Raw genomic sequence first — 12,397 nt, 5'->3', positions numbered from 1 at the left:
CCATAGCCAAATTCAGATCCTTCTTCACCATAAATCACAGATTAGTCACAAATCTATTTTACAATCATCCCAAACCTAAACTAGTTTTCAAAATTGTCATAATTCCAAAGAACGATGTAGTATATAGACTATTTATGTCGATTCATGTTTATGATTCTACCAATCAAAACTCCAACTAAATCTATAGGTATATTAAAGACTTGGGACATCCTATCTTCTCATCATGCCAAGAGGTTTGATTTTTCGAATCTTGAAGAAAACCCAATTGATTTCCATGTCAAAAGGCTTCCATTAATACTTGAAGAAATTTATGAGAATGTATACATACCATAGCATGCACTTGGTCGGGATAAATGATCATGAGAATGGAGAAAATCAAACAATTGACATATGACAAGAAGGGTTACTTGAAATTTGATGTTGTGAGATCTAATGGAAAGTCCTATGATTTTATGAAGTTGGTTTTCCTAGTATGAAGCAAAGTGACATCATGAATATACTCTATTTGGTTTAGCCTAAGACTAAGATCATTTATAAGAGATGTTATGATAGACTCGCACTTTGTTATGGAATAAATCAAAAAAAAATTCTACCTCGATGTTAATTTGAGTAGGTTTACTGATGTAAAAATCCATGGACCCAGTTTAAACTTAGATGGTATAGACAACTTAACTTAAGGATTTCCAATGTTCAAACCTAAAAAAGGTATTTTCTACTCTTACAAGGGAATTAAACATTTCTTTATACATGAACAAAGGTAGGTATTTCCTATTAACTACATGAATGGTATGGTTGAAGAAATGAGGAAGATCAATGATGCAGACAACCCTCTGAGGAACAAGTACATGGATCGTCTTGAGTGGCGTATGTATTTAGAGACTAGGTGATAAATTTGAAAAAAAATATATATGACAAAGCTTCAAATAGTTTCAAAATGTTTCATTATTAAATTTTTGTAATAGTGTGTTATCTTTCAAGTATTGTTGTAATTTGGTAATTTGAAATTTGTGTATGAATGACAAGTATAATTTGTTTCAAGTATCAATATGTTTCAGGTACTTCGAAATTTCTTGAAAAGATTATTTTGTTTATTATGACTTAGAATTATTTCTAAGTCTTAGATCTTTTATGGCTTTAAGCACTTATGACATACTGGGAAAATGTTGGAAATCCTAAGTATGCTACCATTGCTGAAAGATAAGTTTTCATTTTGTAAAAGTTTATATGGAAATTTAGCAAAGTGTTCTCAACACCATAGTCTTGAAGATTTTGACACGATAGTCTTGGAGTTTTAGACATTGTAGTATTGGATAATATGAGAAGACAATGAAGTAGTTTGCTCAAAATCTAAAGACTTTGTGATAAATATCAAAGATGAGTTGATAAAGTTGTTTACAACACGTGAGTTGAAGAATCCTAAAGAAAATAAGAGTGACAATGGTAAGGAGGTTAATGAAACTCCTATAAATACACAAAAGACTAGTGATGCTGGTGGAGAAGGTAAGGTAGTTACTTTTGATGCACATAAGGAGTTGAACAAAAAGATTTTGTATGAAGATTTAGAGAATATGAGATCCACATAATTAAAAGCTCCAATCAACCCCAAATTTGTTCAAGCCGTCCTTACCTCCAAATATCTTACAGTCTGAAACAAACAAACACATAATATTTAATGATCAAATTATTTATGTTAAAAGGCCGAGGAAACTTGTAATTTATCCTTTAGATAAAGGGGAAACATCGAAATTCATCCTCTTTCTCCAAAATCATTACAACTTAAATCAAATAAAATTATTGCCCAGAAGTGGTTCTAGGATTGAATTCAAATGCAACTCGAGTACCAAAACCAAATCCAACTCCAATGTCTGAATCAGTTCCATAAAAATAAAACAAAGTCAAATTCATATCTATATTCGCTAAAAATCGTAGAACAATGACAAATCTACCCTCTAATCAACCCAAACCTAAAATTGTCAGACTTGTCACAATTCTAAAGAACAATGTGGTAGACAGACCTCTCAGGCCAATTTACATTTATAAGAAGTTTAAGGTTCTTCATGTGATTCTCCTCATCAAAACTCCAACTAAACCCATAGGTATATTGAAGACTTAGGACATCACAACTTCTCCTTATGCCCTAGTATGTAAGTTGTTCATACTAAAAGATCATGAAAGTGGATAAAATCATATTGTTGACATATAACAATAAGGGTTACATCCAATATGATGTTGTGAGGTCTAACGTACAGTCATATGATTTTGATAAATTTTGTTTTCTTAGTATGAACAAGAGTGATGTTGTGGATCTACTTTAGTTGGGTTATACTAAGACTGAGACCATTTACAAGAAGTGTCACGATAGACTCAGGTACATCTCTATGGAATTAATCATAGACTTTGCTACCTTGATTTGAGTAGTTTCACTAAAGCAAAAATTTATTCACTTAGTTTAAAGTTAGGTAGTATAAACATATTACCTAATGGTTTCTAAAGTAAGCCAAGGCCAATGACCATAATAAGGCCAAGCCAAGGCCTATGAATCCAATGATCAGAAATATGGCCAAGACAAGCAGTGATCAGGAAACAAGGCCAATACAAGGCAAGACCAAGACGCCTAATGATCATGTTACAATGCCAAGATAGGGAAATCCAATTATATACAAGGAAAGACAAAAATGAGGCCAAGACAAGGACAAGCCAAGGGCAACGATCAGGAAACATGGTTAATCCAATGTCAAGACAAGTCTCAGGCACATAAAAATCAGGAAACGAGGCCAACGAAAGCAATGATTAAAAAAAAGTCAAGGCTAATGAAAGGTTAAGACAAATCAAGGGAAGTCATGAATAAGGTGTCTAACAATCAGAACATGAGCCTAAAGCAAGGGGTGTCCAATCTAATGCACCCAGTGATTAGGAAACGAGGCCAAGGAAAAAGCAAGATAAGCTATCATGAAACGAGAACAAGGAAAGGAAGGACATGAGGCCAAGGCTAACGGTCAAGAAATGAGGCCAAGCTAAGTATAGACAATTTATCTGATGGATTTCCAGTGTTCGAACCTGAAGAAGGTATTGTCTACTCTCATAAGGAAATCAAACGTTTTTTTTATATTGGATCAAAGGCAAGGATTTCTTAGTGATGATTTGAAAGGTATGGTTAAAGCAATATGGAAGATGTTGGGTCAAAAATATGGTTTATACTTTACTTTTATATGCAACTATATTTTTCAGTCTAGGACCGTAAACAGCCTGGTGTTTACGGTTGTATGGGTGTTCACGGCCGTGAACCTGTTTACGGCCGTTAACGTGTTTTCGGTCAACTAATGGGTTTTCGGTCAAGGCCTTGTATTTTGGGCTTGGCCTTAGGTCCATATATATATATATATATATATATATATATATATATATATATAGTGTTAGTGGAGTCATAAGAGTACACGGCTAGAGAGGAGCATTCATTCATATCATGTGCTAGAGAGAGAACTAGTGTGTGTTTTTGGATCTTCTATTTTGGAACATCATTCTAATCATATAAACATTGAAGATTCATCTTATTCTTCTTCTTCTTCTTCTCCATTTGATCTTGCATCATCCAGTTGATTGGGACTCCGCACCATCAATTGGATCTGATTGATGATTTGGGACTTACAGTTGGTATCAGAGCTTGGATTGTATCAATCAAATTGGCAAGATCTGGAGCGTTTTTGCACTTTTTCTTGAAGGATTTTGCGTTTTTTGATAGTTTTTGAAGAATTATTAGGGGTTTGTTCTTCAAGTTTTTCATAAAAATGAGTTTTTGATCGAGTTTTGGGCTTAAAAAGGGTGAAAAACTGTCACACCCCCAAACCAGAACGACGGAAAATTCGTGGGCAGAGGACATCATGCTCAGTATCATAACCATAGTGAAGAAAGTAAACACAACCATCATAAATATAATTTAAAAGGTTACATCGTTGCAAAAATACATGTTTCCAAATAAATTACATATGATGTCAAAATAGTTCAAAAGAAATCTGCGCCTTAGCGTCTTGGCTTCAAAAATCTTGTGGTTACCTGTATTACTGAATACCTGAGAATACAAGTTGTTTTTGAAAGAGTATCAGCATAAAGCTGGTGAGTTCATAAGCAGTTTTATGAATGAAAGATGAATGTTGTTCCTTAAAGTTTGTTACAAGTTTGTTACCAGAAAATCCAATATTTTGTAAAAGGTTTGTTGTAGTCTTAACTGAACCAAGACTTAGTATATGTAAGTAAATCATCATACTTATGTGTGTGGTTTTATATTTAAATAAAACTCCTTAAACCCCCGTGAACTATGTGTTTTGTTAATTCCCCATGTGAGATGTTATAACCATGCTAAAACTCGAAAACCTCGTATTCGATGTTCTTCAGGCGTTGGAATGTTATGACACTTGTCACCCCAGACCTGCCGGTCTAGCTGTTGCAAGCAGCTTAGGTGCGGGTTTGTTGGACCCAATATAGATCTATACACAACTATCACGCTCTCCCTCCAAGAGATTCTGATTATAACTACAAGACTTTTCTGTGGTACTTAAGAGTACCCCGAAGGTGAATGTCTCACAAATTTATTCATTAACAAGTTCACTTTGTTTGTATTGAAAAACTCGTTTTGTAAGTCGATAGTATTACCATTCCTTTGTTAAATGAGGTGTTCAAACTATACCTATTATAGTTTATCAGTTGTGTGTTATGATTTAATGAAACCTTGATATGCATGACTTTTTATTTCAATGAAAATGACATTGAAACTACTAAGTGTAAATCTTACACACCTTGCTCAGCATGTTACAAGGTGTGAATAACTCTTAAACTTGTGTTTGACAATTTTACCCTTAACTGTCACTGTTTTAGAATATTTATAGAAAAATCATCGTAAGTTGAAAACTGAATCCGTAAACTCGGAGAGTTTAGAAAAAGATTCTACTGTGTTAAAAAAATTTCCTATAATTTTTGGTGGTCTCAAACCAGTGTGAAAATGTTCATCTTCACAACCTGGTCCGATTTCGTTGCTGCAGTGATAGGCAGTTTTGTAAAAATCACCATAAATTGTAGAAAAATCTTATGAAGATGTGCAAGTAGTCATTTTAAAGGTATAAACCTGAACTATTTTCATATTAAACAGTTTTGAAAAATATTAATTTTAAGTTGGGTAAAACAGTTCGTGAACAGGTCACAACTTTTCTGTTGTAAGCTGTCAAGTTAAGTTTCAAATATGTTTTGGTGTTTTAGCTTGTATCCCCCCCCCCTGAAAACTAAAGAAAACTGGAAAATGTAGGGGTATGAACTCACCTTGAGTGATTTCTTGAAGAGTGGAAGGTTGAAGACAAGGAGTATCAAGTCAAGAACACTTGATGAACACGTGAAAGCTTGGATGATCCTAAGAACGATTCTTTGGTTTTAAATTGTGTGTAGATGATTCAAGGATGTTATGAAACATGGAATAAAACTTGAGTTTAGATGGAATAATTACCAAAAAGTGAAGTAATAGCTCAAGAACACTTCCAAAAAGTGGTGGGAAGTAGAGAGAAAAAGAGGCTTTCTTGAGGGGTTAAGAAGTGTGTAAGTGAAGGAAATGATCAAAGTGAACAAAGAAATCCTCCAGGGATTTCTTTATATAGATGTTGCTGGAGCAATTTGCAAAGTTAAAGGGATGTTTACCTTGGTTTGTGTGATGTGGATAGGGTTGGACCAATGAGAATATGACATAGGGAGACAAGTGGGCACACTTGACCCACTTGTGGGGTAGAATACTCTTCTTAATATAAATTAATGATTTTTAATTAATAAATCCTTGAGAAATGAATAAAATATGAGTTTAGGGGGTTTAAAATGGTAAAAATATGAATTTGGTGAAAAATCCCCATAAAAAACGGGCTTAGGAAGCGAAAGTAGTCGAAAACCGGGCTTAAGGAGCGAACCTACGAGGTTCGACTCTTAGGAGGTGAGAATCCGAGAGAAGGGAGAAGGAACCGAAGGTGGGAGAAGGGACCGAAAGTGGCAGGGAACCGAAATGGACCGAGGGCTCGGTCTATTTCGGGCGTAGGGAGGGTTCGGCTCTGACTGGCTTCGGTTCGCAGGAGGTTCGGTCCGAGATGCTGACTTCGGTCCTGAAGGCTTAGTTCGGTCCTCACAAGGGACCTTCGGTCCTAATAGAAGGTTCGGCCCTAAGAGGTTCCCTCTAAGAGGGTTCGGTTCCTAAGAAGGGTTTCGGCCCTAATTAGCTGTTTTTCGATATAACTCCCCGATTCAAGCGGTTTTTGGCCAATTTAAGGGTCGGGATGACCCGGTTGACTATAAAAAGTTGAGAGAGATTTTGAGAGAGATTTGGGAGAGATTTAATTTTAGCCATTATTATTGTATAACCTCGTAATGCAAGGTTCGTGAACCCCGTTATGCTTCGTTTATGATCATTTCAAGTCCCCAAAAGGGTCCATAGTCGTGCTTTGATGCATTTAACTCCCTTTTTAGGGTTTTACATTGATAAACACATAGATTCTCCAAGACACTTGAATTCTTGACATACAAATGCACATTTTTATACATAGAATAAGTTTTAACATACAAGTACTAGTTAAGTTTGACCGGTTTGACTTGTTGACTTTGACTTTGACTAGAATTTGACGGTTGTCACAAAAACGCTGTTATTCGACGTAATCTGCGAGGGGTTTGCAGCCAGAAGAAGCATTTACGGCCATACTGAAGAAGGGTTCACGGCCGAATAAGCGTTTACTGCCCGAAGAAGCTTTTACGGCCGAAATCTCGTTTGCGGTCCGAAGCTCGTTTACGGCCGAGGAGAGTGTGCGGTCCGGAGTTCGCGCATGTGTTCGGTCCAGCCTCGTTTGCGTCCAGTCCTCGTTTACGGTCCCCTCGGATCTTCGGCCCAGCAGGAGTTCGACCCACGATCAGCAGCCTCTTATCGGCCCACGTGTGCGATCCTCGCGTGTGCAACGAATAATCAAAAGGATTTTGGGGGTTGCAAGGATCAAACTCACGACCTCTCGCATCATCAAGCCACGCCTTACCAACTCATCTAGCTTGCGATATGTTATTTTCCTTCCCGATTTAATTCATATGGACTCGCAACTTCGACCTTAGTTTCGCATTTTTGACAATTTCAGCCCAAAATTCATTTTTTTCAAATTTTAAAATTTCATTTTCAACCAAAATTTTGATTTTTAATTTTTGACTTTTGACCTTAAAATTTTGACTTTGACTTTCATGTTTGACATTTGACTTTAAACTTGACTTTTAAGTTTGACTTTTTAAGGTTGACTTTTGAGGTTTTAAGTCAAAGGGCAATTTTTTTAAAAAAAACAATGAGTTCCTCAAACATCCCGGTCAATGAAGTTTCATGTTCTAAATCTTGTAAAGCTACAATTAAATTTCTTCATGAACAAAATGATTTGCTAAAAAGAGAAAATGAGGACCTTAAATATGAAGACTATACTCTAAGGAAATGTAAAAAACCCTTAAAAGCAAAACTAGAGGCCAAAATCAAGGACTTTAGAACACTTCAAGAAGAATATAGCAATAAATGTGAAAATTACAACTATGTTAAAAGGGAAATGGCCAAATTAACTGCCGAACTTGATGCATTGAAAGCTAAATATAAAGATGCAGATTTTACCTTTAAGAAATTTGATGTATCAAGTGAGGTAGTTGCGTCCATGATTGAAAAACAATTAACTTTTAAAGATAATCAAAAACAAGGGTCTAGGGTATCAGAGTGTTCCACCTCCCTTTAATGACAACTATAACCCACCCCTTGAGACCAATGAGGAAGAAATGCCTACTCAGTTTGGCCCACTCCCTGAACAAGCTTCAGTTAATACTGAACAATCTGGGCCAACTAAGGTTATTAAGGTGAACGTTTTTGATGATTCTACTTCTTGTGCAGGTAAAGTAGCGGAAGATGAGAACAAGAAGAACCTTATTGAACAAACCAATGACTCTTTGAACTCTGGATCTGTTGCTTCTAACTCAGTTATTTCTGACAAACCTGCTATTGGCAAGTACATGCCACCAAATCAAGTGAAACAGACGGCCTGCTGCAAGTGTGCTTGTGGGAACAATCAGCGACAAGGCAAGGACACACCACCAGGGGCAAGACGAAACAACTCCTACTATAAGAAGCAGACTTGCTTCCACTGTGGAACACCTGGACACATTGCCAGAAATTGTCCAAATCGCACATACGTTCCCTACTACGCACAAGGCTGGCAGAACGTGCAAAGAGGGAGATCTTCCAAAAGAATCCCTTCCAGGTCACAATCGCGTAATGGTGACTGGATCGCGCAAAAGGCCAAGAATCAAACTTCCAAGAACAAGAAATGAATGTCGGCCAAGAAGTCCAATCCAAGAGATGCTCCAGTGAAACCAAGATCAGTTAGATCAAAGTCATCTCGAAGATCGACTTCAAGTTCAAAATCAAGTGTCGAGGCACCCATCCGCTCGAACAAGAAATGGGTTAAACCCAACTACAGATGGGTACCAAAGGTTCAATCTCCCAAATCTTCTAATGATTCTAATATTTCTTCATCTTCTGTTTGTGATAATCAGGACATGTCATGGGAGAGAGTACCTTGCGTTGATGACAACAGTCAACCCAGTTTCAAAATGGACTGGGTTCCAAAGACCAACTAATCCCGCACTCTGTGCTGGAGTAGCTATGGAGGAATATCATCAGACTCCGTTTTGTTGATAGTGGCTGTTCCAAGCACATGGTAGGGGACATCTCTCAACTGTACAACATTCAGAACTTTAAGTGAGAGTATGTGTCCTTTGCGAGAAGGGAAGAAAGGAAAGGATCACACATGGGGTTTGTGCTTAATGATGTGAAGAATTTTCGGATCTGTTCCGAGATTGAAACACAGCTAAGGTTGAATTCGTTGCTGCTTGCGTCTTCAATTGCTGACTTTCGGTTTGAATTCTTTTGATACTCCTCAGTTTTTCTTAAAATGATCCGTTTCAATGACAAATTCCTTTTAATTTTGCGCATTTATTTTATTTCTTCCCTATGCTCAATTTATGGGGGAGAAATCAAAATACAAAAAATTAAAAAAATTAAAAAATCAAAAACTTAAAAAATATGTTGTTCCTTGGTAGGTATTATTTGGGAAATGATATGAAGTTCAGTGATAAAGGGCAAGTTAAATTGCTTGACAACTTTGATCCCAAAAGCATTTTGTATTTTACTTTTGTTTTTGATTAAATTTGTTCATATTTTATTATATGCACAAATTTAAGGGGGAGAATTAAAAAAACAAACAACAAAAAAAAAGTTATAAAATTTCAAAAATACAAAAATATTTTCATTTATGTTTTTATTTCTTTTTCAGAAAAATCAAAAATCCAAAAATATTGTTTTTGAGCGTATTTTACTTTTATTTTTATTTCTTAGTGTGCTAAGTTTACTTTTATTTTTTATGTTTATCTCAAAAAATTTCATTTGTCTTGAAAAGTGAATTCAGGAGAAGATGAGACTCAAGGAGTATGTATCGAAATATTCTGAGCAAGGAGAAGAAACCTGAAAGTGGAAAGGAATTGACGGCCATTACACTTCACACTACTTTCACAAGGAATTGACGGATGATTCACAAACGAGTGATAGACTCTTCCATATTGATACATATACCAGTCTTAATAGGAGTCTTCGCATCAAATGTTAATGATCAAATGTCATTTTCACCATGACTAATGTGAAACACCCAACCATTCTTCACCCATATCTAAAATTTCTCCATCAAATCACTTCCACGTACCGGTACCCCTTAAGGTTCGAGTATAAAACAACTCGGCTGACGGTTGCCAAAAAGTCTGTGTTTATGATCTTAGATGTCGTTGTCACCATGACTCTAAGTGAAACCCAAAATCCAAAACCATTTAATTCTGAATTGACAGTGAACATTTTAATGTTCTAGATTTCACCCATGAATTGACGGATAATGGATCATACCTGGTGTGACATTGTACAAAATGCCAGTCAGGCAGTTTCTTTCTAAGAACTGTCGTATCTAAGGAATTGAAAGTATGAAACGATACAAATTGTCAGATTGGTCTTGTTAGCTTTCTTTACCTAAGAACTGTCACGGCACCAGGGCGATTCACCCAACAGGGAAACAGGTATCGCTGAACGTCTCGCTAAGGGCCAAGTTAACTCGTTAACTTGATAATTGTATTGAGATCTATGATCAAGGATATACAGGGGCTAACATCAAATCTAGCCAAGAGTAGTTCTCCGATACTCAACAAATCGCAGTGCGTTCCTCCGAGTTCACACAGATACTGCGATAAGTCTCTTTCTGAGCCAAGGATTCATCCTTGAACAACTGTGGTGAGAAGGGTTTTTATGATTCTTTATGTGATCCACAGGGACTTTTAGTCACGATTACTTCTCAAGATGCATCAGTGATCATTCAAGAACATTCATTCGAAGGAACTAGAAGTGAAGATCATTTTTCAACATTCAATCTTTTAACCCCAGAAGCAAGGTGAAGCTGCACTTGAAGATTATGTGACAAGTTGCATTGAAGCCTCATCAATCAATTTGTTGCTATCTATGTACATGTTGAATTGATCCAGAAGTTTCGTTCTCTATTCTCTCTGAAGATCTCAAGCTGAAAGTGCTGATTTTCAAGAATCCTTTCATGAAGCCTCCACACCCAACGTGCGTTCAAAGTCAAATCTTGAAGAAAAGCCCATCCGTTCAAGATGAAGTCATTCAGCTAGAAGATTCAGTTGTTCATCTTGAAGTTGTGAATAAATTGAAGATTAAAGTTGAAGCCAAACTCCAAATGAAGATTGACAAGAAAAGCCAACTACATTCTTAGGGGGAGTTTGTTGGGTCAAAGAAAAGAAAGCTATAAACCAAGGGGGAGATTGTTGGGTCAAAAATATGGTTTATACTTTACTATTCTAGGAAACTATATTTTTCAGTCTAGGACCCTAAACAAATTGGTGTTTACGGTTGTATGGGTGTTCACGGCTGTGACCCTGTTTACGGTCGTGAACGTGTTTTCGGTCAACTAATGGGTTTTCGGTCAAGGCCTTGTATTTTGGGCTTGGCTTTAGGTCCATATATATATATATATATATATATATATATATATATATATATATATATATATATATATATAGTGTTAGTGGAGTCATAAGAGTACACGGCTAGAGAGGAGCATTCATTCATATCATGTGCTAGAGAGATAACTAGTGTGTGTTTTTGGATCTTGTATGTTGGAACATCATTCTAATCATATAAACATTGAAGATTCATCAAGATTCATCTTATTCTTCTTCTCCATTTGATCTTGCATCATCCAATTGATTGGGATTCTGCACCATCAATTGGATCTGATTGATACATCAAGCAAATTTGGGACTTACAGAAGATTAATGATGCAAACAATCCTCTGAGGATGTATCTTCTCGATTGGCGTATGTATTTTAGAAATTGGATAATAGATTTTAAGAAAAGAATTGACAAAGTTGACAGTTGTAAAAGTTTTCCTCATTAAGTTTTTTTTAATAATGTTATGTTTCAAGTACTGTTGTGAAGTACTTAAAAATTGATAGGAAAATTTATTTATTTCTTATGATTGAAAATTATTTCTAAGTCTTAGAGTTTTGTATGGCTTTCATCAATTATCTCATAAGGTAAAATATTTGAAATTCTTAGTACATGACCATTACTGAAAGATTTTTTTTACTTGTAAAAGTTTAGGTGAAAATTTGGCTAAGTGCTCTCAACACCACAATCTTGAAATCCTCGACATCACAATCTTGATGTTCTTGACATTGTAGTCTTGCTTTGACACGACAATCTTGAAGCTTTGGACGCCGTGTCTTGGAGAATTTGAGAAGACAATCAAGTAGATTGCTCAAGACTCCAAACTCTTTGATATATGTTGAAGATGAGCTGATAAAGTTGTTTAAACAAATGATTTGTGGAAGCCTAAAGAAAAGAATAGTGACAATGATAAGGAGGTTAATGAATCTACTACAAAGACACATAAAGATTGGCGATGCTAGTGCAAAAGGTAAGGTAGTTATATCTGATGTTGGACACACTAATTGTAGCAATATTTTATTCCCTTCGGATACAGTTTCTTAATAATTTCTAAAGCACAACTTTTATAAATCAAGTATGAATAGCATTTGCTCCTTGGATAGTGTAATTTCAGTTGTAGATAAAATGGGAAAATCTTGAGCACCTAAGCTAAGCATAGCAATAAATGAATAATACCAGAAGATTATATGAAATGGTTAGAATTGCATATTTTAATCCGTTATATGAAAGTATAACAAGCTCTCAATCCTATTGAGAGGCCTTTCAAAATCAACATCCATCCACACACGCCAAGACCTAGGTATGAGAATCCAT

Source organism: Lactuca virosa, chromosome 7 (genome assembly GCF_052849685.1).
Source record: "Lactuca virosa cultivar CGN04683 chromosome 7, Lactuca_virosa_CGN04683_v6, whole genome shotgun sequence".
In the NCBI taxonomy this organism is placed as follows: domain Eukaryota; kingdom Viridiplantae; phylum Streptophyta; class Magnoliopsida; order Asterales; family Asteraceae; genus Lactuca; species Lactuca virosa.
Note: the sequence above shows the minus strand (reverse complement) of the source record.